This window comes from Carcharhinus amblyrhynchos, chromosome 8, assembly GCF_965287045.1.
Source record: "Carcharhinus amblyrhynchos chromosome 8, sCarAmb.v2.hapA, whole genome shotgun sequence".
Taxonomy (NCBI): Eukaryota; Metazoa; Chordata; class Chondrichthyes; order Carcharhiniformes; family Carcharhinidae; genus Carcharhinus; species Carcharhinus amblyrhynchos.
Genome location: NC_137331.1, coordinates 28,095,103 through 28,120,938, shown reverse-complemented (window position 1 = coordinate 28,120,938; position 25,836 = coordinate 28,095,103). Strand labels below are relative to the sequence as shown.

Genomic DNA, 25,836 nt, shown 5'->3' with positions numbered 1-25,836 from the left:
TTCAAATCCCATTTATATTTCCCGACTCGAGCTTCTGGTCTCATTAGTGTAAATCCAATCTTCACTTTCTGCCTATAAGATCTCCTTGAAACTTACCTCTTTCATCAAGCTTTTAGTTATCGGTTCTAATGATCTCTTATGTGGTACAGTGACTTAATTTGTTTTATAACATTCCTGTGAAATGCCCTTTGATGTTTTATTACATTAAGGATGCTACTTAAGTTATCTTGCATGTTCAGCAGTGTATCTTTAAAAGTGTTCCATTTGCATTTTTTTAGAACAATTGTCAAATAACCTTCCTCAATTTATTTGACTTAGATGGATCTTCATTTCTTATGTCCATTTGGCATTATGGCTCAATAGTTGTAGGTATTTCTGACTTGCCAGATCAGGCTAAATATTATTATGATTGCTGACCCCAAGGGTTGCAACAATTTCCATTTTACATACACTTCCTGGGTCATTTAAAAGTACCAGATCAAATGGATTTTTTTTTGTGGTTGCCTTGACACAAGATCAAAGACTATAGCACTAAAACAGGAACAGAAGTAGACCATTCAGCCCTTCGAGCCATTTAATAAGTTCATGACTGATCTAACATTTTCTTGCCTTATCTCCATAATCCTTAATTCCTCTACTGATTAAAAACCAACTGATCTTAGCCTTGAAAATGTTCAAGGAATCAGCCTCTACAGCTTCCTGAAGTAGGTAATTCCAAAGATTTGCCATTCTTTGAGAAAAATTTTTTCCTCAAATCCCTCTTAAATGAGCACTGCATCATTCTGCAACTATGCCCTCTGGTCCTACACTCTCCCATGAGCGGAAGAGGTAGGTTTTAAAGAGTAACTTAAAAGGGGAAAGTGAGTTGGAAAGGTAAACAACCTTAGGGAACAAATTCTCAAGCTTAGGGCCTAGGCAACTGAAGGCATAGCTTCCACTGGTGCAGCAATTAAAATCAGGGATGCTCAAGAGGAATGCTGATATCACAGAACAGTAGGTTGGAGAAGATCAGAGAAATAGGGAAAGACCAGGATCTGAGGGATTTGAAAACAAGGATGAAAACTAAGTAATAAATAAATCAAGTAGGGACAAAGAGACATGCAAGGAACATTTTGATAGCAGTAGAAATTCATGAGCTAGGTAAGCAGCAGGGTGTATGCGTGTGCGTGTGGGCAGAGGGAGGCGGGAGGGAGAAGAAGTTACAGAGAGGAGCCAGGGTCTCAGATCTGACAGAAAAGAGGGGAGAACTCAAGAGGTAAACGAAGCCTGAAATACCCAGTTAGAAACTAGAATCAGGAACCAATGCAAACAATGGGGAATGTAATTGTTGATATTTCCACTACATTGTAATTCCCTATTGCCACAACAAGCTTCGGCTTCAGGATCATTCACCCGGATACATCACAACAGAATAGTTTCCTCTCACATTCATTTGTGAACATCCTACAGCAAACATACTTCCAGGTCTTCTTCATGGTTTACTCAGTTTAGTTTCAACCCCTTCTCATTATATTCTTCACATTTTTGATTTAAGTTTTTAAACCTCAGGTATTGCCTTTTAATTTTGACATTGCTCAAGCATTTGGTTTACTTTTCAATTCCCTCGAGTATTACTTAGTTTTGATTATTTTGGGAGGTCTCTCTTGCCATCCACTCTAGAGGCATTCTTTTTCATCTTAGTTCCTCCCCACTGCATCATTAACCTAGAATCATAGAATCCTCACGCTGCAGGAGGCGGCTATTTGGCCCATTGAGTCTGCACCGACTCTGAAAGCGCATCTTAACCCAGGCCCACTGGACAGTCACCCAAGGCTGGAGTCAAATCTGGATTCCTGGTGCTGTAAGGCAAAAGATCTAACCATTGTGCCACCCTTAAGTGTTTTCCTTTCAAAGCCACTTCTGTGCGAGTTCTTTTTAACAACTTGCTTACCATATCTTTCACAAGATGAAAAAAGATACAGCATTTACAGTGACTGTCAGGACCTGTTATTCCTGCTCACCTGTGACTTTTAATTGACTTGTTTAAATTTCACGCTGTTTAGAGACTGTAATAAATTGAGCTCTCGCAATGGCAAAATGTTTTTCCATTAGTTTATCTATTTACTAATTTGGTTGGCTACTAGTCATGTCTAGGTTCCTTCGTACAAGACTTCATTAGATATATTAGAGGGAGATTGTGCACTTTCGATGACAAAGACCACGTCACTTGCCTCACCGTCACCTGTTTGCAAATTGTTGTTAATTATGCAAAGCATTCCAGCAATAATTTATATTGCACCTTTAACATAATGTGACACCTTAAGATGCTTCACAGGAGCATTATAAAATGAAGTATGACACTGAGTTACGAAAAGAGATATAAGCTAACCAAAAGCTATACCAAAGAGATTTTAGAGAGTATCTTAAAGAGGCAAAGAGGTGTAGGAAGGAAATCACAAGCCGTGGGCATTTTTTTCCCAAAAATATACTTCATTCATAAAAATCTCAAATAAACCATTGCAAATCTACGTGTCTTTGAATTCTGCAAACAGTGCAGAATTAAAACTTTTTACAGTTCTGTACAAATTACAGTCATAACATTTCAAAACTTAAAACTATATACATGCCTCAAAAATTACTGTGTGTCGTTATTTGTCAGGTTGGCACACAGTTACGCAGGTCGAGGGTATTCTGCAGTTCCCAGGCCCTTGGTCTGCCTCTGTTAAAAGGCCTTATAGTGTGGCCTTTTCCCATTGTGCCTTTGTAGCGGCTGCTCCAAGCTTCAGCGCATCCCTCAACACATAGTCCTGGACCTTGGAATGTGCTAGTCTGCAACACTCGGTCGAGGATAGTTCTTTCAACTGGAAGATCAGCAAGTTTCGGGCGGACCAAAGTGTGTCCTTCACCGAGTTGATGACCTTCCAGCAGCAGTTGATATTTGTCTTGGTGTGCGTCCCCGGAGACAGCCCGTAGAGCACAGAGTCCTGCGTCACCGAGCTGCTCAGGATGAACCTCGACAAATACCACTCCGTCTCACTCCAGACCTTCTTTGCAAAGGCACATTCCACAAGGAGGTGTGTGACTGTCTCATCAGCCCTGCAGCCACTTCAAGGGCAACATGCGGTGATGTTGAGGCCTTGAGCGTGCATGAAGGATCTGACGGGGAGTGCCCTTCTCACCACCAGCCAAGCCAGATCTTGGTGCTTGTTTGTAAGTTCTGGTGATGAGGCATTCTGCCAGATGACACTGACAGTCTGCTCAGGGAACCGTCCGACAGGATCCGCCGTCTCCTTTTCTCTCAGGGCCCCAAGGACGTTACGTGCTGACCACTGCTTAATCGCCATGTGGTCAAAGGTGTGTTTGCGGAAAAATTTCTCCACGAAGGACAGGTGCTGTGGTAGGGTCCAACTACTAGGAGCATTCTGCGGCAGCGTGGCCAGACCCGTCCTCCGCAACACTTGGGACAGGTAGAACCTCAAAAAGTAGTAGTACTTGCTGTTGGTGTACCGAGGATCTACGCTCAGCTTGATGCAGCTGCACACAAAGGTGGCCAGCAGGATGAGGGCGGCGTTGGGAACGTTTTTCCCTCTGTTCTCTGGGGATTTGTGCATCGCCTTCCTCCGGACGCGATCCATCTTTGATCTCCAGATAAACTTGAAGATGGCCTGCATCACTGCTGCAGCGCAGGATTTGGGGACAGACCACACCTGTGCCACGTACAACAACACGGACAGCACCTCGCACCGGATCACCAGGTTTTTTCCTGTCATGGAGAGGGAGCGTTGCTCCCACAAGCCCAGATTCTGCCTGGCTTTCGCGATGCGCTCGTCCCAGTTTTTGGCGCATGCCCCTGCTGCTCCAAACCATATCCCCAGCACCTTCAGGTAATCTGCCCTGACGGTGAAGGGGACAAAGGATTTATCAGCCCAGTTCCCAAAGAATATGGTCTCGCTCTAACCCTGGTTGACTTTGGCTTCTGAGGCCAGTTTGAACTGCTCGCAGACCTGGAGGAGCCTGCGAACAGACGAGGGGTCCGAGCAGAAGACAGCCACGTCATCCACGTACAGGGAGGCTTTGACTTGCGTGCCTCCGCTGCCTGGGATTGTCACCCCTTTGATGCCTGGGTCGCTTCTGAGGGCCTTGGCAATGGGTTCAATGCAACGCATAAAAAGGATGGAGGAGAGAGGGCAGCCCTGTCTGACTCCAGACCTGATCTGAAAGCTATCTGATTCCCACCCACTGACTGAAACTGCGCTTCTGATGTCTGTGTAGAGCAGCTGGATCCAATTGCGGATTCCCTCCCCAAAGCCCATTTTGGAGAGCACATCCATCATGTAGCTGTGCAATATTCTGTCAAATGCCTTCTCCTGGTCTAGGCTGATGAGGCACGTATCCACCTGCCTGTCCTGCACGTAGGCGATCGTAGCCCTGAGCAGCGCGAGGCTGTCAGAGATCTTCCTGCCGGGCACAGCACAGGTTTGATCAGGATGGATCACTGATGCAGAGCAGACTTGACCTGGTTGGCGATGACTTTGGCCAGGATTTTATAATCCACGTTCAATAGTGAAATGGGTTGCCAATTTCTAATTTCTTCCCTTTCCCCCTTCTGTTTGTAGATGAGGGTGGTGATGCCTTTCCTCATGGATCCTGACATCCTGCCTTCCAGAAGCATACTCTCGTATACTTCTAGGAGGTCCGGGCCCGTCAAGTCCCACAACGCTGAGTAAAACTCAGCCAGTAAGCCGTCGCTTCCGGGAGTTTTACCCTTCTGAAAGGGCTCGGCGGCCTTCGTCAGCTCGTCCAGAGATACCGGTCTGTCCAGGCTGTCCCGCTCGCTGTCGTCTAAGACCTGCGTGATAGACGACAGGAAATACTGGGAGGCCGTGCTGTTTGTTGGCTTCAGGTCATACAGTCCAGCATAGAAGGATTTTCAGATTCTCAGAATGTCAGACTGCGATGACCTGACTGAGCCATCTTCTTCCTTCAGGCTGCTGAGAGGTTTCTCTGTGTACCTTCTGGAAGAAGAAACGCGAGCACTTTTCTCCTGCTCCACGGAGCGGACCCTGGACCGGAAGATGACCTTGGCTGCCTCTGAGGCAAAGGGCGAGGCTTGCTGGCTCTTCACCTCCTGGAGATCCTCCCTGACATCAACCCCCATCGACTGCAGTTGGAGCAGTTCCTGCATGCATTTCTGAAGTCAGGACATTTCCACCTGTCTCTTCCTGGCCTTCTGAACCCATTTGCGAATGAAGAACCTTTTGATGTTGTCTTAGATGGTTTCCCACCAGAGCGATGGAGACTCAAAGAAAGGTTTCACGGTCCTCCAACCGTGGTAAACCCTCTTGAGTTCCTCGAGGTTCTCTGGGGTCAACAGTTCTACATTTAGGTTCCAGGACCCCCTGTCCACTTTCTGGTTTCCCTCCAGCTGACAGTCAGCCAGCAGGAGGCAGTGGTCAGAAAAGAACACTGGCTTGACATCGGTGGGCCTGACCAGGAGCGTGCGGGACACAAACATAAAGTCAATCCTGGAGCGGACAGACCCGTCGGGTCGCGACCATGTGTACCTATGCTGCCCTCTGGCTGCTGGGTTGCTGAAGACGTTGAGCAGCCTGGCATCTCTGACCATCTCCAGCAGGGTTGTGGACATAGCGGCCAGTTTGTTTTCAGCCCTGCTGGATCAGTCGGCCTTGTCGATAATGCAACTGAAATCCCCACCCAGAATGACCGGCCTGGAGGTGGTGAGCAGCAGTGGCAGCTGCTCAAAAACTGCCAGCCGCTGAGTTCTGACGGCAGGGGCATACGCATTAATCAGTCTGAGAGGGCAGTTTTTGTATGTGACGACTGCTACGAGGAGGTGACCACCCAACTCCCCCCCGCCCGCCCGCCCCCAACCACCTCCCGAACTTCGGAGATGGTAAAGCCACCTCCCCGCAGCAGGATGTCTATGCCCGAGGAAGGGCAGTCGTTCCCACCTGACCAGATGCATGGTCCGTGGGACCACACACTCGACCAACGCCTGTGGCTGCTGAGGTGAGGTATCTCACACTCCTGCAGGAACAGCAGGTTGGCCTTGAAATTGGCCAGGTAGGACAAGATGGCCGCACATCTCAAGCCGTTTTTAATGCTACTTACGTTTATAGTGGCAAACTTTAAAACCATTTTTACAATTTGAAGGATTTGTCAGTTCTTGTCAGCACGCTCTAGGTGTTGCATCCCTGTGGCGCTGACAAAATTCTGCAGAGCTGCAGGGCTGAGGTAGCAGACCAACACGGGCTCAGATTCCCGAAAGCGACTGGGTGACATTTGTGATGTTGTGCTGCCATCGGTTGGTGCCGGGGTTGCCGGCTGGTCTCCGCGTTGGACGTTGTTAGTGTCCTTGTTTCTGCTCTGCGGGGTCAGGATAGCCTTGGCAGCACTGGTGCCTCCATCGCCTGGATGGACCCCGTCTGTTACGATGTCGGTGGTGGTTTGTGACTGCTGTGGTTCCCGTGTCGCTTTTACGCTGAGCCGTTTGACATTTCGTCATCTGCCAGCTTTCCTCACCTGAGGAGACATCACCACTGGAGGCCCTAGCTACCACGGTTTTCCTTTTTCGGTTGTTTTTCCTTGACCTTGCATCCTGCCAGGGATTTTCGGGACCTGCTTTCTCTTGCTCCATGTCCTCTGCTGTTGGTGGTGCAGATGTGGCATCCTGCTGCATCGGGGGGGGGGGTCCACTTCTGCTTTAGAAGCTTTCTCTGGGTCAGCTTCTTTTGTGGTGGATTTCTTGTTTCCTGAGGCGTTAGGAACATTTGCCTTCCTTGCTTCGCCTCTGGTAATCTCGGCGTAGGTGACTTTCCGCTTGGGGCAGGCCCTGTAAACACGGCCAGCCTCCCCACACAGGTTGCAACATTTGCTGTCAGTGCAGTCGTTGGTCACATGTCCCTCCTTCAGGCAGTTTCTGCAGAAGGTGGTGCTGCAGCTTGCGGCAAAATGGCTGGTTGCGCTGCAGATGTGGCACACTTGTGGCTGTCCTGTGTAGTACAGGAAGCCTCGATTCCCCCCGATGGCAAAATTGGAGGGCGGGTGCAGAAGACCTCCCTTGGGTTCGGTCTTCATGGTGACTTTCACCTGTCTTTTGCAGGTCCAGATCCCATACTTGTCCATGACGTCCACGGTCTCTCCCTTCACCTCCACGTACCTGGAGAGGAACGGCAGCACATCATCCGCAGGGACGTAGGGGTTATACATCTGGAATGTGATAACCCGGTTCCGCTGGGACGGCATGGTGAACAGGGGCTCCGCCGTCAGGATAAAGAGGGGCTCCTCTTTGCCTTTCTCCTTCAAGGCCGTCAAGAACTTGACACATCCTGACAGGCTCCTGAAACTGATATCCACGTAGGACTGGTTGCTGTATTCAGCCACACCATAGACGTCTGCTGCTTGGAATCCACAGCACTCGAACAATACCTTCTTGACGAGGTAGTCGTGGCCCACAGGTGAGCCTCCTCCTGAAGACTTCACCCGGATGGTGTTGGGCAGTGCCTGGCCTGTAGCTCTCAGAGCAGATGCAGCCACAGCTTGAAAACACTGAGTCTTGCTGTACCAGCGTTAGGTCCAAGCCAGAGACTTGAAACCAGCATGAAGATCCACCAAGAGCAGCAGAGCTCAAGTGTCGTAGACGGTCATGCATTAGTAGATCCAAACTCGCTCTGATGCCTGGAATCTGTTGTGTTAAGAACAGATGCTACACTTGATCTTAGCCAAAAGGCCGAGAAGCAGTCACTTTAGAAACACATTTCTCTAGGAAAACACCATAGAAATGATCCCTAAGAGTATAATCGTATAGTATATAAGGAGTATAGTCGTAGGCATTAGGCAACTTAAGACACAGCCACCAATTGTACGCTAATTAAAATTCTGGTTTATCCAGACCGCCATGTATGCCCCCTTCCCATCAAATTGACTATTGCAACTCAAAAATTTCTAAAATAGTGTTTATACTTCAAAAAGTAATTAATTACCGGTAATGAACTTCAAGATGTCCTGAGGATCCAATAGGCGCTAGATAAATGTAATTTCCCCCCTTGCTTTTACAAACGTCAGCCATTTATTTGTTAAAAAAAGCTGGGAGTGGAAGCATTTAAAGGGCAAAAGAAATGATTTCGACTCCTCGTTTGTCAAACTTGACGAGTATTCGCTGATGTATGTGGCGCTTAAAGATAATCACTTCAGCTCCAACTTTTAAAAAAATAAAATTGGGATCACTGCCGCTCCCAGCATCGCCCCTCCTTGTTTACAGCTTCAAATTCTTTACGCGTGAGTAAACGATGGGAGTGGGCAGCAGGTCGCTCGAGCCTTTTCCGTTGGGAAGAGGATTGCACTGCGCGCGCGAGACAAGACTGCGATGCAAGCACACCACAACACAGCTCTTTCGCGCCGCGCCCCTCCTCCCCCGCTCATTCCGAGAAAGGGCGTTGGTCTGGCTTCGGTTTGGAACGCTGCGCTGGCCGGCTCGCGCGTCACATTCGGCCCGGCGCAGCTGGCCGAGGCGCGCATGCGTCGCCGGCGAGGTACGGAGTGGGCGGGGCCGGAGCGCTGAGGGACTTGGTTTGCAAGGCGGGGGAGTGTGGTGGGGAAGGAATTTAGGGAAGTCGTGAGGCGGTGGACGGACGGTGGCGGCAACAACAGTAGCTCCTGTTCTGGAGTATCGGAGGCGACAATTTGGTGGGTGAATGTATGTGTGTGGGAGCGGGTGGTGGAAAAGCGTGTTAAATATAGATTGAGGTGAGCGGGAAAGGGTTGATGTGAGCTCTGTGGCCTGTGTCTGGGTTTCTAATTTTTTTACCCGATCCATCCCTTGCCCCGCAGGGTGGGCGCTGAGGGCGTTGGGTTGGTGTCCGGCTGATTACAGTCCGGGTGCCCGAGAATACTCGCACCCGGGCTACGACTCTTGGGTGCAAACACTCTCCCTTCCCCCGACAGCCCCTCCGTTCCACCCGCCCCCCCATTTCTTCACAGGCTGGGGCTGCAGCCTCGAAATCTTTTTTCTCTTTGCTGCCTACTCTTGTATTACTGTTAACGATGGATAAAGTAAAAACAGATGTTGGAAGGGATAAATCATGGGATATTCCTGGGGCTATGCTCCTCTATTGGTGAACTTCTTGTGGGTGAAGATGCTTATTTCAAATGTTTATAGCACCTGAAACGTAAGATGTGTTATTGCAATCCCTCCTTCAAACTCAGAAAAGTTTTGGTAGCAAAATGAAAAACGAATAAGGGGCGAAGTTCACGTAGTGTTTACATTTTCCGCCAATGCATTGTTGCTTCTGGCAATCCGTGAATGCCCTTTTAAATCACATGGTTTAATTTTAAAGGCGAGTTCAGTGTGTCGTGGGAGTGATTTTTTTTTTAATGCGAAATCACGTACAATATGTATTCTGATAATGATTCTGAAGCTGAAGGTTTAGAAGGGGGAAAGTGCACTTGACCTAACGTAAAGGTAGCCGTGTGCGATTGTTCTAAGTTTGCATTCTACTTTAATAAAGTCAATATGCCCAACTTGCTGAATGTTCACAAAAATGTAATTTTGTGTCGGAGTCTTGGGTATAGAGGTACAAACTTAACTGATGATCTACCCTTGTGTTGCAATAGTTTAAATCTCTTCCAAGAAATGTACAGTTCCAAATAATGTGGCTTCTTTCACCTTTTCATACTGTATGAAATAACATGACTGGATGCATTTTAATCACCGTGTAACTGGAGTTTCTGGTGATTACTTGCATCACAGTGGTAGAAGTCAGAGTTATGTATATGCAAAGACTCGAACAGTCCCTGACTGCTGCTGATGTGATTTTAATGACTAAAGTAACAGGTTAAGTAATTTCAGTCTTTAAAGAATGAAGAACCATTTTTACTTTTAAATCTTATTATTTTGGCTGGGTTTCATACCACTATTATTCCACTTCCAGATAATTTTCTGCAATGCAAATTTGATCAGTGATGTAGATCTGCATGTTGTATACTGCATTTTTGGCATTAAGTCAACACCAAAGAGGATGTGGCACTGACGCTAAAAGACGCATGCACGTCTAAAGGATTTGGCAGTGGGTTATGAAGTATTACACACATTTGTGGGGGAGGATCTGTGTTGGATTCTAGAAGTGGAAGAGTTTTTCTAATAGCTAATCCAGATGTCTGGAATGGAGATTTCAAACTTCCTATCATACTTCTCCTAGCTGTTTGGTTATTTTTAAGGCGGCTGCAATTCTATGCAAAATGTGGACTCAAGTTTTTTTTTGTGTTGGACAATATTTTCCAGATAGGTACAGACTTTTTGCTTTTATCTTTTTTCGTTACTGAGTATAATTTTTATGGCAACAGTCACAAACATTTATTTTTGCTAGTTTTCAGATATGCAAAAAAGCATTGCACAGCAAAGTCAAACATCGTATCCTTTGGTTGCAAAATATTGTAGAAAGGAAAAATCAGCTCAGTAAAATCAATATTATGTCAGCTCTTCTGGTGCGATGCTGTCATGTTTGTAAGTAATGCATCGAATATCTTGTGTAGACAATGCTAGGCTATTTACTAGTTTCCTCTTTAAAGATGCATGCTTGTGGTCTCGACACTTGAGGGAAAAAAGTCTTGATGTATTAGCATTGTATGATTTTTGAAGACATTGAGTGGATGAAGTTTGAGTAAATTTGTAAATTGACTAGTACTCCAACCATTTAATTTGATTTTATTATTGTCACATGTATTGGGAAGCCCTGAAAAGTGTTGTTCCTTGAGCACTATACATACACAACAAGCCGTTCATAGATTACAGAGGGGAGAAGGAAAGGAGGGTGCAGAATATAGTGTTACAGTCAAAGCTAGGGTGTAGAGAAAGGTCAGTTTAATACAGGTCTCAAGTTTGACATCTGGGTCTGTGCTAATCTTAAGAGCAGTAAGGCATTCAGTTGGACATATTGCTTGAAGTAATGGGAGGTAAAAGTTAGTCCTTGTTTCTATTCTGATTATTGCTTTCTGATGCTGCAGGAATTGCAAAAGTAAGGGCAGAATTAGATTTTAGATTTGACTATTGTGGTCTGATATAGTTGTATATCTTAGTCAATTATTGTTTGGCTTAGACATAAGGGGTGGCTATTTGTAGTATTGCATGGCATGCATGCATGCCTACGAAAATTAAGCAAGCAAAGAAACAAAAGCAAAATTGACAATGAAGGGACCAATTGAGAAGTATATGACAGGTTAAAGAAATGTATTTCTTTGCTACTCAAGTTAGAAAGTTGACTTTGTCATTGAACAAGGTAACATAAATTTGGTATTTAGTACTTAAATGGTTTTAATGTAATTTTTCCAACATAATCTGAGATGTCAGTTCAGGTTCTTGCATCAGTAAAGCTATGAGAAATGCATGTCAGTGCAAGGCAATTGGGTGTGTTCTCTGCACTGCAATTATAATTTCTATAATTATACAAGCTCCTGTGCATGAAAAATTATAATTGAGAGCAGAGGCAGGAGTGGATGAGGGTGAGACTGATGTGCTTCATACAAAAATATGTCCTTGTTTACCGTAGACTGTAAACTGCAGTGTTTGTTAGCTGCCTTAAACATTTGGCAAGTGAGGGTGTTCATGGTGTTACAGTAGCACCATTGATGGTACAAATATTTCAGCACCTCTAACATCTGTAAAACTTTATAGTAATCTGCCAAAAACAGTTGCAAATGATAACCGTCTTATTTTCAGTCAGTTCTGGAGAAAGTTGAAACCGGGGAAACTAATTGCCTCTTGATATGTTTCTTCATTTGTAGTCAGGAACTTATCCCAATTGGTCCCTTCATTCTCAATTTTGCTTTTGTTTCTTTGCTTGCTTAATTTTTGTAGGCATACATGCCATGCAGCACTACAAATAAGTAGCCACCCCTTATGTCTAAGCCAAACAATAATTGTATAACAAGATTTGCAACTACATATGACAATTTACTGTGAATCAACAGGAATAAATTTTGTTTAGTTCTGCTTAATGGGTTAAAATCTCTGTAGATATGTTTGCTGATGAGTGGGGATCCTTTTGAGGTGTTAGGCCTCTCTTGGGTGAGAAAGCCGTTCAATAAGATCATCATCTGACACCTTCTGTAAAATCTTGGTCATGATTTATTACTTAGTTTAGTGATGTTTACACAGAAAATATTAGGTCCTTTTTTTGGCTAAAAGGATGCACAAGTAAAATGCTGAAAGCAATGCAATTTTTAATGATTCTGTGCTGGTTTGCATCCCTGCAGGTTTTTTTCTAAGCCACATCCTGTTGGATGTAGCATGGGTAGTAACTCTTTGTGATTTACAGGGATTTGTAAAAGAAGCAAATGTGACATGAGAAAAAACTTTTCCATGCAGTGAGTAGTTTGGGTCCAGAATGCACTTCCTGGAAGTGTGATGGAGGCTGGTTAAATCAAGGCATTTCTATTTAAGAGGGCATTAGATTATTTGAATAGAGGGAGGTTCAATTGAGGTATTCAAGGGTGTTTGATTATTTTAATAAAAATGTGTAAGAGTATGGGAGGAATGGCACTAAGTCATGGTACTCGTTTGGAGCGCCAATACAGACACGGTGGACCAAATGGCGCTGTAACAATTCTGTGTGCAGATTTACTCATTTTTATAGGTTGCTTTTCTTGAGGTCCTAGAGACACTATTTCCCTGACATTTGAGGGAAAGGTCCTCATTCTGAATACTTTTGATACTCCTTTTTGATTTGATGGAGCCTTTTTAACTTTAATTTTCAAATTTTGCATTAGAGAAATGCAAAACAGTAGCGTGTAGATTGCACATTGAAATCATATGGATGATGTGGTACATGGGTAATGCACTATATAAATTTAATGTAGATCTGTCTGCTATTTTTTACTATCCAGCTTTCCTACAGTTTAATCAAAAGGGTGCTATTGGTTTCAGCTTCCAGCAAGGAGAGTAATCAAATCATACATAAATCTTGAAGGCCTGACACTGCATTTATAAGGACGTTGCTTGTATAAGAATATGTTCTGTAAATGTTTTATTGTAGGAGGATTCTTCTGTTTTAAATGAAAGTGTCCTTCAATAAACCTGCTAATTAATTATCCATAACTATAACCATTGCCAAGAATTTGTATACTATTTCCAAAGATATACAGGTTATGTTGATTGGCCATGCTAAATTGTCCCTTCATGTCAGGGGAAGGAGGGGGGGTGGATTGAGCCTGTACCTACAACAATGGGCTGAATGGTTGCCTCCTGCACTAAGAATTCTTTGATTTGATAGAAATATATATGTTGAAGAATATCATAGTTGTCTATCTGGCATCAACTGTTTAATTGGTATAATTGGTGCAAAAGAGTTGAATTTTTTTACTAGATTTTTAAATTTCAAAAAGCTACGTGATATCAAGCGTGAAATCCTAACTTCTATGTATTTGCTCTTGTGAATAACTAATCATAAAACTTAAAACATTATGGAAAATTGCACCGGGTTGTTTTGAGTGCTATTAACCTTAGAAACAGAATCCTGGAGTTTGTGTGGAAAGTGTTGAACTTGAGTTGTTTGTGGCAGGAAGTCAGCAAAAAGTGGAAACTGCTGACTGAATTCACAAGTCAGCTCCAGCTTGTTGCTACCCATAAGTAGGAGTAGCTAAGGAAATTGCTTTTGTTGATCCTCACAACAGCATGTTTTAGTTTGAGCTCTGATGCATAGCCCCACCCAAAACATGAACGTTTGTTGCTTTTTCAATAGGAAATGACCTGCTGTACAGTTTTTTAAAAATTATTTCACAGGATTTGGGCTTCGATGGCTAGACCAGCATTTGTTGTCCATCCTTAATTGCCCTTGAGAGATTGGTGGTGAGCCTTGAACTGCTCCCATCCATGCAGTGTAAGTAAAACCACAATGATGTTGGGGACGGAGTTCCCCAGGATTTTGACCCAGCAAGTGAAGGAGCTGTGATATAGTTGCAAGTACAGGGTGTTGTGTGGCTTGGAGGGGAACTTGCAGGTGGTGGCATTCCCATGTGTCTACTACTCTTGTCCTTCTTGGTGGTAGAGGTTGCGAGTTTGGAAAGTGCTGTTGAAAGAGCCTGGGTGACTTGATGCAGTATATCTAGGGGCAAAGAGGAAATATGGGAAAATTACCTGTAGTGCAGAGTTCTAAATCCTTTACTTAACCTTGTGCAAACCCAGAAGACACCAACAAGTACACTTTCTAAGTTGTTACAGCTCAGAAGGAAGAAATGAAAATCAGTGATAGAGCCTTCAACCTGTTTCTGTAAGTCAAGGTCTGTTTAAGAATGCCCACATTTAATAAGAGAAAAATTGGTTTATTCCCATCAACCAGAAAAGATCTTGGGGCCCATGATTGAGCACTTTAGTCTGTTTTGGAATAAATTTCCTGTACTGTTCAAGCAGTATGCTTTTTTTTTCTGGAAGTTGCCAAGCTGCTTCACTGTTAAAGTTGCACTTCAGGCAACTTGGAATGTACTCCAACACACTGCTGAATTTGTGTCTTTGTGGATTATGGAAAGACTTTGGGGAGTCAGATGTGCCTCTTGGTGCAGAATGCCCACTTTCTGACCCCTTGTAATAGATGCAGTTAAGTTTCTCCTGGTCAATTGTGTCTCCACCCTGTCTTCAAGGATGTTGCCAGTGAAGGAATTCGGTGATAGTAATATCATTGAATGTTCAGTAAGTAGTTGCACACTCTTGTTGAAAATGGTTATTGCCCAGAACTAGTGGTGAGAAGGACACTACTTAGCAATCCAACACATAAATGTTGTTTAGGTCTTGATGCACACAGACCTTCTGCTTAATTATGTGAGGAATTGCAAATGAGATTGAATATTATGGTCATTTGCAAACATTCCTACACAGCCTTATGCTGGAGAGAGGTTCAGTGATGAAGCAGCTGAAGATGGTTGGACCTAGGACACTGACTTATGAGATGATTGGTCTCCAGCAACCAGCTGTTTATTTTTGTGCTGGAAGGCATCATTTCAGCCAGTGGAGAGTTTTTTTTTCTCCTGATTCACTTGACTTCCAATTTTTAGGACTCTTTGACATCACACTTGGTTAAAAAAAAAAATTCTCTTAATGGCAATGGTAGTCACTCACTTCATACCCAGAGTTCCGCTCTCTCTCTTTGTCCATGTTCTGACCAAGTTTGTGTAATGAGGTCTGGAGATGTGGGGCCTTGATAGAGCTTTAGTTCAGGTGAGCAGGTTATGGTGAGTACAAATGCCGCTTGATAGTACTATGGGTGGCATCTGTTGTTGTTGGAACCTGCATCCTTTGCTGTATCTGGTACATTCAGGCATTTGATAACTGGTGAAGTGAATTTGCTGCAGACTGGCTTCTGTGGGGATTGAGATAAACCTTTCGCTTGGTACTTCCATCTGAAGTTGGTTGCAGTGCTTCAGCCTGGTGTTTTTGCATTTGTGCACTCATAATTTACTGTGATTTGTTTATTGCTTTGCTAATTACCAAGAAGCTATGCTATTATTGTCATTACTATCAACTGATTGCCTGTGTTTGGGGAAAAAAAAATCATTTTATCCTTTTTCAAATCAGTGTTCTTAAAATGTTAAATCAAATTATGTTGTTCCGTTAGAGAAATTAATTTCATACATTTTTGGGTCAATTTAACGACAAAATTCTTTCAAATTCCATCATTGAGAAAAGTATATAATTTTTAATGGATTGCTATATATTGTCAATTTGCCGCACGTAGGACAGAACAACAGATACTTATCATGCTGTAACTTGCTTTAACTTGTGAATTGTTCAGTCATCAGTGTATTTTTTTCTCCCCAGGCTTCTCGCGACTCGTGACGATTTATGTTTTAAAAACAGCTGTGAAGTAGTTTGGTGGCCTTGCATGTACTACCACGGTTTGTGGGGGCTCTGACTTGAGCATGTGAAACTTGTGCTGTTGGCAATTTTGTAAGTCAAATTGATGAAGGCGAGAGGCTTCCAAACAAGGGCAGGGAGTCAATCGCTCTCCTGTCCCTCAATTGCAAGGAATGTCAGCAGTAGGAAAATATTCTTGAATGCTTTCCACTATAAGCGCAAGTATGTGATGTTAACTAGCACATTTATAACATCTACAGAGATGTAGAAGGGTGTTTCTTGAGTTATCTGGTCTTACTGTGAGATTTGTGTTTTGAGAATATTTTTACCTTCTGCCTCATGCCATTGCAGACTTTTTATATAAGGAATTTGGTAGCCGTGAAATCTAAGCTCTGCAAAAGTTTTAAAATGGGATAAGTCCTTAATGATCTACACTATTTTTCTGGGTATTGATTTTGTATTTCCAACAGTTACATTTATTTCTGATTCTCGTTTTTCTATTTTTCTAACAAGAGAAAGCATGCCATTAAGTTTTGCAATTTGCTGTTAATCAGTCTGATCACTGAGCATTTTCCTCCCCTCCTGCATTATACTGAGATATACAGGTTGGGAGATGGGAAAGTTGCTGGCGGTGTACAGAGCAATGAATATCTGGGTGAAGAGCCTGTCTGAAAGGGTAGCATTAAAGATTCTTAAGAAGTGTGGGTTTTGATTTCACAACTGCAGGATCTCTTCTATGGTAGACATACCTTAGCCACAGGCAGAAGGTAGAAATATTGAAAAGTGTGCGTGGAATATAAAATTATTTTAAATTTGTTTTTTCCTAAATTTAATATATTCAGATGTATTGAGTTTGCCACATGTGCAGCAACATCCTTGTTCAGGCTCTCATGATATGCCTCAATCTTTACTTTGCTGTTGATGACAATTAAACAGTTTTGACAGTTCACTGTACCTTTTTACATGTGTTTCAAATTGAATAGTAGTTGGTTTGGGTGGTTATACAAGGGATTTAGCTGATGTCATACACCACAAGAGTAAAGCTTATCTGAATCCAGTGGTTTTAGATTATTAAAATCAGCTGTTAATAGTAGGAGGCTGCTTGTACTGTTAGGCATGCATTGCATCTCATCTTTTGGTTGCCTTGCTGTCCAGTTTCCTGGTATCATGTATGCAAAGTCTATTATTACTATTCAACCACATTTTAGTTACAGTTTGAGTCACTACCTGATTTTTTTTTTTACTGCTGTTTTGCAGAGCTTTGAAGTTGTTACCGAAATACATACTTGATAACCCTTCTGTAGTCTTAGCCAAGCAGCGGGTGCATGGTATTGTTGTCACTTAGAGGTTTCCTTCCAAGCTCCCCACAACTTTGATTTTGAAACTATATCGTCGTTCCTTCACTGTCGCTGGTCAAAATCCTGACGCTCTCCTCCATGTTGAGTACTGTGGGTATATTTACACCATTTGGACTGTAGTAGTTCAAGAAGGGGGCTCACATTACCTTCTAAATGCAAATTAGAAATAGGCAATAAATGCTGGCATAGCCAGTGATGCTCACATCCCATGAGAGAATTAAGAATAGTATTAACATTGGAAATGAATGTTAATATATTATTCATGCAGAAGACCATTTAACCCATCCTCCAGTCAGTGGTCCAAAATTTCCTTGTTATGGCATCCACTGTTGATTTCTAAGTGATTTGAGGTTTTGCCTCTACTGCTGTTTTTATCTCATTCCAACTGTTTATATGAAGATTAATTTCCTTCAGTCATAAACATGCCTTTTACTAGTTTGAACTCATAGTTTACTCTGATTTTCACGATTTCCCATTTTTTCACTTTGTTTCAATGATCCACAAGGGAATGCAGCACTAGTGTGATCTGATTAGTATAGCTTGTGTATCTAGTTAGCTTTTCTGTTTGCATTTGATTGTCTTGATTATATTTTTCAGCATTCATTGGCTTTGCTGATTGTTGCTGTAAATTGGTTGGATATGTGGGGTATCATGTTCATTAAAACTTTGGATTTCTTTGAATTTTCAGCAGTTTGCCACCATTTATGAATTCATTGAATCACAGAATCTTTAGGGTTGCAATCTCAGGCTTTCTCAGTGCCATGTGTCAGTGAGGCTAGAAATAGGAAGATAGTTCAGCTCAACTCGTGGCTAAACAGCTGGTGTATGAGGGAGAGTTTGAGATATCTGGACCATTGGGATCTCTTCCAGGGCAAGTGGGATCTGTAGAAGAAGGACAGGTTGCACCTAAACTGATGAGGTATAAATATTCTGGTTGGGAGATTTGCTAGTGTCACACAGGAGGATTTAAACTAATTTAGCAGTGAGGTGGGAACCAAGGCAAAGGTGAATTAACTGAAGGGGACTAGAGAACACAGCCAGGGAGAGCAGGCAGGGGGTACAGAAAGTAAAGTCACATGGGATCAGAGGTGAGCTGGCAAATGGATACAGAACTGGCTCTCATAGAAGACAGGGTAGGAGTGGATGGGTGCATTTCTGAATGGAGGTTGTGACTAGTGGCATTCCTCAAGCTGGGACTTTGCTGTTTGTAAAATGTAACTGGTTTGATTAATAAGTTTGCGGATGACACAAAGGTTGGTGGAATTGCAGATAGCGATGAAGACTTGTCAGAGGATATTGGTTGGAGACTTGGGCGGAGAGATGGCAGATGGAGTTTAATCCGGGCAAGTGTGAAGTATTGCAATTTGGAAAGTCTAATATATATGGGAAATGTACAGTAAATGGCAGAACCCTTCAGAGAATTGATAAACAGTGGGATGTGTGTGTACAGGCATACAGGCCACAAAGTGACAACACACCTTGAGAAGGTAGTCAAGGAGGCATAAGGCATGTTTGCTTTCATTGGCCAGGGCATTGAGTTTGAAAATTGGCAATTCATTGCTGCTTTATAGAACATTAGTTGGGTCACACTTGAATATAGCACCACGCTACCAGAAGGATGTGGTGGCTTTGGTGAGGGTACTAAAAAGATTTACCAGGGTGTTGTCTGGTACGTAGGACATAGCTATGAGGAGGAGTTGGAGAACTTGGTTTGTTCTCACTGGAACAACAGAGGTTGAGAGGCGACCTGAGAAGTCTACAAGGTTATGAAGTGACAAGAGTGGTTAGTTAGAAGCTTTTTCTCAGAATTCGTTACGTAACTACAATGCTCTCTCACAACTTAATTAAATATTTCTTACCACCACTCATTCAATTTGTGGTTAAATTTAATTAATTACAATGTGTCGTGTCAAGCTACATTCTCGGAAAAGAATGTTTGCTTCTACCAAGGCTTGCTTTATTAATAGATCTATGGACGTGGAAGTACTCTCTTTTGCAGTTGGTTTTAAAATTCCATCGAATGCACACCACAGAACCAGTTATGCATGTATGCAACTTGTCATGCCCTGTGTCATCATAATTAGACTAGAAAAAATGCAATAACTGAACACTTTTATTCTTTCATGGGATAGGGGGTCACTGACTGGCCAGCAATTATTTCCCATCCCTAGTTGCCCTTGAAGGTGGTAGCGATCTGCCTTCTTGAATCACTGCAGTCCATGTTCATAGAACATAGAACATTACAACGCAGTACAGGCCCTTCGGCCCTCGATGTTGCGCCGACCAGTGGAATGAATCTAATGACCCTCTAACTTATTCCAATGTTATCCATATGCCTATCCACTGACCATTTGAACGCCCTTAAAGTTGGCGAGTCCACAACTGCTGCAGGCAGGGCATTCCACACTCTTTGAGTAAAGAACCTACCTCTGACATCCGTCCTATAATTACCACCCCTCAATTTAAAGCTATGTCCCCTTTTTTCCACCAGAAACCTTAATCAAGGACTTCAGGACATTTTGGAATTAGCAATTCTTTCAGCATACCAAACATTATGATTTGATTTTCTGAAAAGACCAATGCTAAGTGTACACTTGTACAGTTTAAGCAATTTTATGACCTACGCCTCAGAGCATATTTTCACAACGTCCAGTAACTGTACTAAATACCCAATGTGCAACTGCTGAAGCCCCCCAAAAAAACAAAAACAGAACATGTGGACTTAACAAAAAAAAATGTAATGCACCTACTTCCAGAAGCTAGTCTCATCAATAAATCACTGGGTGGCAGCATGGGTTGGCCCACGTGCTGTTAGGAAGGGAATTCCAGGATTTTGACTGACAACTTGGAAATATGTTGCTGTTCCTTTGTAAAGATGGTGAATGGCTTGAGAGGGATTTGCAGGTGGTGGTCTCCCCATTTATCTCCTCCCCTGATGGAAAGGTGGTAGGAATGGAGGGTCTTAATGACATTACTGTTACTAGAGAGGTGGTGCTCGACAGACTGGAGGGGCTGATTGTGGACAAGTCCCTAGGACCGGATGGAATGCATCCGAGGGTTCTGAAAGAAATGGCGGAGGTGATAGTGGATGCCTTGGTGGTTATTTTCCAGACGTCACTGGATTCCGGGGAAGTGCCGGAAGATTGGAAAACGGCTAATGTTACGCCGTTGTTTAAGAAGGGTGCCAGGCAAAAGGCGGGGAATTATAGGCCGGTTAGTTTAACGTCTGTGGTAGGTAAAATGTTAGAATCCGTCATTAAGGAGGAAATTGCGAGGCATCTTGAAGGGAATTGCTTGATAGGGCGGACGCAACACGGTTTCATTAAAGGGAAGTCGTGTCTGACAAATTTACTGGAGTTCTATGAGGATGTGTCTAGGGCAGCGGATAGAGGAGAGCCGGTGGATGTGGTCTTTCTGGATTTTCAGAAGGCGTTTGACAAGGTACCTCACAAGAGGTTATTGCAGAAGGTCAGGGGACATGGAGTTGGGGGTAGGGTGTTAGCGTGGATAGAGGATTGGTTGTCAAATAGGAGGCAGAGAGTGGGGGTCAATGGGTGCTATTCGGATTGGCGGTTGGTGACTAGTGGGGTGCCCCAGGGGTCGGTGCTGGGGCCTCAGCTATTTACCATTTATATAGATGATCTGGAGGAGGGAACCGAGTGCAGGGTGTCGAAATTTGCTGATGACACCAAGATTGGGGGAAAGGCAAATTGTGCGGAGGGTGTGGAGAGTCTGCAGAAGGATCTAGATAGGCTGGGCGAATGGGCCAGGAAATGGCAAATGGAATTTAATGTTGGCAAGTGTGAGGTGGTCCACTTTGGTAGGAAGAATGGTAGGAAGGACTATTACTTACGTGGCGAAAAACTGCAGCAGGCGACGGTGCAGAGGGACCTCGGGGTCCTTGTGCATGAGTCGCAAAAACCCAGCTTGCAGGTGCAGCAGGTGGTCAGGAAGGCGAATGGGATGCTGGCCTTCATAGCGAGGGGGATTGAATATAAAAGTAGGGAGGTCTTGCTGCAGCTGTATAGGGCATTGGTGAGGCCGCAGCTGGAGTACTGTGTGCAGTTTTGGGCGCCGCACCTGCGCAAGGATATTTTGGTCCTGGAGGGAGTGCAGAGGAGGTTTACTAGGCTGATACCGGAGTTGAGGGGATTGAGCTATGAGGAGAGGCTGAATAAACTAGGCTTGTACTCGTTAGAGTTTAGAAGAATGAGGGGAGATCTCATTGAGACGTATAAGATGATGAATGGGATGGATAGGATAGAGGTGGAGAGACTCTTCCCGCTCAAAAAAGACAGTAGGACTAGGGGGCACAGCCTCAAGATAAAGGGGAGGCGGTTTAAAACGGAGTTGAGGAGGAACTTCTTCACTCAAAGGGTGGTGAATCTCTGGAATTCTCTGCCCGTTGAAGTGGTGGAGGCTGCCTCGCTAAATATTTTTAAGAAGCGGGTTGATGGGTTCTTGATAAGAGAGGGGATTAAGGGTTATGGGGAGAGGGTGGGAAAGTGGAACTGAGCCACAACAGATCAGCCATGATCTTATTGAATGGCGGGGCAGGCTCGAAGGGCTAGATGGCCTACTCCTGCTCCTATTTCTTATGTTCTTATGTTCTTATGTTCTTGTCCTTCTAGATGGAAGGTGCTGCCTAAGGATCTTTGGTGAATTGTACTCAGTGCAGTGGGGGAATAACTTTGTGAACAAGTATGCCAGAAAGTTGTGGAGGGGGTGAATCCTCTTGAGAAAGAGTTAAAAGAATATTATGTTTATACATGGATGCTCTTGCAGGATCACAGTGAAACAGAAGTGAACCATATACAGATGTCTTCTGTTCATTTCTGATTTGGCAAATAAAGTGCTTTGAGTTAGAACCAAGATTGAACATTGTCAGGCCAGTCAGCAGCTGAACCACATGGGGACGGTTGCAGGTTCAATGTCTGGTCTCTGCTAAAATAACCAATTGGTGATGAGAATGTTTGCTGTCTCTGGGCTTTTGTGGGAGCTGGGGTACTGTGGAGAGAGGGGCAAGGTTAATTCTACTGATTATTTTGTACTGAAAATGCATGTGTGGAAATTGGATGAGTGCATTAATTTCGGAACCCTTTGTGCCTCACTAACCCATTGGCATTCACTTCTGAATAATGGCAGCTTGGCTCATTTATTAGATGGTACCTAGACCCAGTCAAGGTGAAGGGGGAAATTTTGACAGAAAGAGGCAAGTAATCAGTTCACATCCTGAAATATAACCAGGAAGATTTTGAGCTGGATGGCCTTGAGGGCTTTTTCCTGTTACAGTACTCTTAATACTCTGTATTAATTTCATTGTAAACCTTGTGTAGCTCCAATCAAGGAAGTTCTTGTGGAAGAATCAAGTTTAGAATGTTGAGGGGAGATCAAATTGTGCTGCTTGTAAAGGGTGTTCGGTATGGTAAATAAAGAGAAACTATTTCCCCAGTTAGTAAATGCACACAAGGATATTAATCTTGGAGATGCACCATTCGGGAGTAAAATCATGAAACATCTTTTCACGCAAAGTAGTGGAAATTTGGATGTGCTCCAAAATCTGTGCATTCTGGGTCAATTGTAATTGGTAGACACAGGTATCAAAGTATTTGGAAGAAGGTGGCTAAATGGAGTTGAGCTATAGGTCAACCATTATTTAATTGAACGCGAAATAAACTTGAGCTGAATGGTGAGCAACCGGTTACAAAAAATGTTTACTGCAAACCTGACATTAAAAAAATACTCTAACTGTTCTGGGAAAAGTGTGTTTTTGTGCCAGCACTTGTCACATTTCCTCGACTTAACAGGACGTTTTGTACACTGAGTAACAGCTATCCACCTGGTGTAACTATTGTTTCAAGACCTAGTATTTCTGTGCAACCTTCAGTTATCATCAGTATTTTTCACTATCTTTCATGAATGCGCTGGATACTTCAAGTTTTTTAATCAATTAGCAACACAAGAAACAGAACAGTTATTTATTCAGATTGATGTTTCACATTTCAGCAGTGATACTTTGTGCTGTGGTCAGTTGCTAGGTACAAAGTATTGCCAAGTTAAATCATGCTTGTTTGATTTTCAATTTCTCCTGGCCTGAAATGCCTCAGAACAGGAGGAAAAGGAATAATTTTTTTGCAAAATGCTGATTGGTTGCTCTAGCTCAAAAATAGTCACTTTTTAAGAGACAGACTGCAAAATAAAATTGCAGCATGAAGTAGTGTTGTCTGGTCATACATGTGAGGAAGTTTAAGCCGTTAGCATATTTTCAGCATTGGTTTACAATGAAGAATTGCCCAATATCATAGTATTTTGTGACGCAAGGAGGGGCAAAATGAATGAACATTGTGAAATTTAGTTTTTGTTTCCTAAATTTTTAACTAAGGACAGAGTTTAAACCCAAGCCTTGGTGGCCATTTGAACTTCACTACCTTCATTTTATTATTTTCTGTTCTATACCAATAAATTGAGTCATTAATTGGAAATGCAAAGGGAAGGATAACTATAATTCCAGGTAGTCCCACCTCCATACTGCATTTGTTGGTTTTGCTGATTAGAGGGTTGTAGCAAACAATTACATTTGTAGAGAAGCTTCAGATCCTCAACACTGACCCTGCTAGAATTGTGCTTGTTGTATGTCTGGTTAAGATCCAATCAGCTGTAGCAATATTTCTACCCCACTTGCCCCAAACAGACACCCACACAGTGGCAATTTCCCGATGGTTTGCTGTTTAGATTCAAAGATGTGCAACAGCCACTTGAATGAGTTGCTGGAGACTGCTTGGTGCCAGTGAAAAGTGTAACTTGGCAAAAGGTGAAGGACTTTAGTGAAAAATACCCAGTGAACAAAATAATTCCTATCTATTTCTCTTGCCCAGGTTGTGCACAATTTTCTCAAATTGCACCTTTTTTGAATGATAATTAAATAATTTCCCTGCCTTGAAACTGAAACAAAATAGATTTTTATGGGAAGAGCTCAGAAGTCTGCTACAAGCATGAGATCTCAAAATTTTGCAAGGCCAAATGTTTGGCTGATTGAGGGCACTTATTTACTCTGGCACATTATTATTGCAAGCAACGGATATATGTTGCTGTTTTATTGTGTACTCAAAATGCAACTTGAAATGTGTGCCCCTATAAAGAAGTCTTGCAGATAACTCCCTTCTGGAGTTCAGCCTGATGGAGGCTGAGAGTTTGATTCGACAAGAAGAGTAATGGGCATTCTGAAATGGTAATATAGAATTGGGGGAGGGAGGTCTAGAAGGACAGCTGAGTAGAGGTGTGATTGGGAACAGGGTTTGTGGAAGGCTCGATGTGACATAGATTTATTCTAGACTCTTTCTATTTAACATTTCTGCACATAAATTAAGGTGACCCTTTATTTTTTATTCCTAATGAACATTCAACCATTTCCTGTTGATTGTAAGGTTACACCATTCATTTTGGAACCAAATTGGAAAGAAAATTTCAGCTTTTATTGAAAGCAAGTTCTACTGCTATTTCCCTGGTCCTTCTCTAAATCATGAGTTATACTTCTACCCTTGCACCTTGAATAAATATTTGGGAGTATGTGGACTCCACGGAAGCCTGAAAGATGTGTATTCTTCTACCAGCTCTCGTTGCAATATCCAAAGTTGTCACTCAATTTTTCCTTATTGCCAGTTCGGGCAAAGTCCTTAGTTGGGGTCTCCTTGAATATGTACTGTAGGCAACTACTTTCACACCCCCAGCAAAGACAGGATGCATATCTTCCTCGTCTGTCATAACAGATTAACAAAATAATGTAGCCATTAGTTTGGTGTGCACTAACAATATAGATGTAACAAAAATGTCATTGCTTTTTAAATGGTCTTGTGTGGGCTCAGTATGTTCGCTTAGTCAGCGACTATAAATTTGCTTGGCACCAGTGTTGCAGCAGATGGTAAATCTCAATATTCTTGCACAGTAACTCAACTTTAGTGATGCCATTTCCTCCTCAAAAAATATAATTGAACTTTTAATAACTTACCAATTCAGGGAAAATGTATTTTTGTGCTTATTGGCCTTTTTTCCATAATGAATAAATGTTCTTAAGCTGAGTGTTTAGGCAGGCTGATGTGAATATGAAAAATACATTTGTGACATTGTCTAAAATGCAAGGTTTTTTTGAGCAATTTTTTTTTGAGGTTAATGACTGTTAGGTAGTAAAGGTCAGTCAGGACTGTTTCTTGTTCCAGATAAAATTGCTTTCAGTTACACGCAAACTATTGATCAAAATTGTCTCGCTCCTCTCCACTTAAACATAATTCCCAACTTACTTTCCATTGGCCTTAGGAGCAATATAGAGTATGTAATGCTAACTTGTGATTTCCCAAAAAATCCGCAATTATTTATAGACATGAAAGTTCTTTGTTTCCCTGGCTTATTCCCCCAAAGCCTACCCTTTCCTTGGATGCACTTCAGTACCTTAACTATGTGGCTGTTCTTACCTGTCAGGCCAAAAGTGGGAATGAACAGACGATTTAGTTTTATAGATAAAATATCTGAATATTTTCCAGTCACTAGAGTCATTGTGTTGTGATTTAGGATTTGAATACCTTGGCTGAATGCATTGGGTTGCTTTTAATGACTTGAATTTTGTTTTGAGATAGATGTAAGTATAAT

General features: G+C 42.9%; 1 protein-coding gene, 1 long non-coding RNA gene and 1 pseudogene across 5 annotated transcripts in view; 1 reads left to right on the top strand and 2 right to left on the bottom strand.

Annotated features, from left to right (window-relative positions):
• Window positions 1-8,530, bottom strand: part of LOC145346484 (uncharacterized) — a 104,985-nt gene extending 96,455 nt beyond the window's left edge. For both annotated transcript variants that reach the window (XR_013887698.1, XR_013887697.1), the window contains exon 1: window positions 7,983-8,530. This is a non-coding gene — a long non-coding RNA (uncharacterized LOC145346484). The remainder of the gene's footprint in view (window positions 1-7,982) is intronic.
• Window positions 7,569-7,741, bottom strand: LOC145347141 (U2 spliceosomal RNA; annotated as a pseudogene).
• A 48-nt stretch (window positions 8,531-8,578) lies between the features above and the next one.
• The window catches only part of rnf19a (ring finger protein 19A, RBR E3 ubiquitin protein ligase), a 70,393-nt gene continuing 53,135 nt past the window's right edge, over window positions 8,579-25,836 (top strand). For 2 of the 3 annotated variants that reach the window (XM_080193798.1, XM_080193796.1), the window contains exon 1: window positions 8,580-8,685. The gene's annotated coding sequence lies outside the window, so the exon portion shown is untranslated. Of the gene's footprint in view, window positions 8,686-25,836 lie in introns of all 3 variants that reach the window. The other variant, XM_080193797.1, reaches the window with a different exon arrangement.